This window comes from Hylobates moloch, unplaced genomic scaffold (genome assembly GCF_009828535.3).
Source record: "Hylobates moloch isolate HMO894 unplaced genomic scaffold, HMol_V3 SCAFFOLD_6, whole genome shotgun sequence".
Taxonomy (NCBI): Eukaryota; Metazoa; Chordata; class Mammalia; order Primates; family Hylobatidae; genus Hylobates; species Hylobates moloch.
In genome coordinates, this window is record NW_026652281.1 from 17,702,265 (window position 1) to 17,704,010 (window position 1,746).

The following is a 1,746-nucleotide window of genomic DNA, read 5'->3' on the forward strand; positions in this document are numbered from 1 at the left end:
CAAAGAAACATAGGGATGCTTGGTACATGGGATGAGAAATAATTGGAACATACCTGGCATGATACTTCTAAGAAATCTATTCTGGTTTTTGGAATACAAATATATTAATTTCTTCTAAAACTTTCCTAGGAGATATGATGCAGATGTTATGGAGGGTGGTTGGGCCCTAAGTGAGTTCCGTGGTTCTCATGGAGTTCAGATGCTATTCATTGGCATATCCGAGATTCAGAGCTTGAAGTGGAACTGAGCTATTGAGCTCAACTACTCATCAGGAATTCTGTTGGTCTGGCAGGAGATAAACCTGGATGATTACCAGAAGCAGCTGTGGGCCAGATGGGACTGGCAATGCTTGCTGCAGCCTAATTCCCAAGAACTTCTGTGCTTAAGAAGAAAGGCATATGTTTTGTCCCCCTGCTGCCTCCACCCCAGACCAAGCTAATTCCACCCTTCATTCCCTTCTCTGTTCTCTGTCTTCTCCTCCCACTCAAACTTCACTCAGCGTCAGTGCCAACTTAAGAGTTCCTTCACAGCTTTCTGTGGCAACTTTGTCCTGCACTCTCAAATCTATTTCACCTGTTAGATTTTTTTTTCAAAACAGCATCAAAAAGTGAGTGTATTTATCATACTCAGCTCATAATAGAGAAAATTGGTGAATAGATTAATAATTCATGCTCCAGCATTAACTGGCAACAGAGAAAGTTGGTCACAGGAAGGCAGAAGAACCTCATTTTCTAAGAGTTAGAAACGAGGGGCTCCATAATCATTTGGCATCTGCTTGGTGTTGTATCTATGTTTAGAAATCTTCAAGACTCCTTGTTTAAAGTCTCGGTCAACTGTGGCCACAATGTAACACACTCGTTTGGGTTTACTCTCTGTACTAAGCCGTCGTCTGCATAGGTTCCTTTGTGTGTGCGTGGTAATCTTGAATCCTTGGTGATCCTTAGAGCCACTCAATACTTCTGCCCCCATTTCCCAATTTTAGCCATTACCCAGTCAGTTATACAAGGGATACACTTGGTATAGACTATTCATCATTAACTGTGCTAAATCTAGTTTGGCATTAATGGAAAAGTTGATAAAGTTGGTATCAATTAGGATGTGGTAGGGCGGGCCCAGCTGTGTATTATATTGTAAGAATAAGCAAGAAGAGGATTGGGAATTTCTATTTTATTCAGCTTGCTAGTATCTTTCTTTCTTTCTTTTTAGGTTTTAATCTGTCCTTTTCTTTAAGCCCCTGATCTCTGAGACTAAGCATTCACTTTATGGTTGCAGAATTCCTTGTTCTTTGTTGCTTCTCCATGTTCATGACATACTCTTATTTCTTCCAGAATCCTTACCTGTTAGATTATTTAGAAAAATGTTTGGAATAACTTTTCCCCTTGGGTTAGTAGTTGCTCTACATCAATGGTTCAACTCAGTGGGTGTGTGTTGGATTCATTTGGGGAGCTTGCAAAAATCCCTATATCCAGACTTATGGCCCAAATCAATCAAATCATAGTCTCTGAAGGTGAGACTCACCCACTTGCATATTTAAAAAAAAATAACTCCTCAGGCACTTTGGGAGGCTGAGGCGGGTGGATCACGAGGTCAGGAGATTGAGACCATCCTGGCTAACACAGTGAAACCCCGTCTCTACTAAAAATACAAAAAATTAGCCAGGCATGGTGGCAGGCGCCTGTAGTCCCAGCTACTCAGTAGGCTGAGGCAGGAGAATGGCATGAACCTGGGAGGTGGAGCTTGCAGTGA

The 1,746-nt window shown here is 41.8% G+C and overlaps 1 pseudogene; it reads right to left on the reverse strand.

Moving 5' to 3' along the window:
- Nucleotides 1–738: 738 nt before the first annotated feature.
- Nucleotides 739–1,300, reverse strand: LOC116470328 (rRNA-processing protein FCF1 homolog; annotated as a pseudogene).
- Between the last annotated feature and the right edge of the window lie 446 nt (nucleotides 1,301–1,746).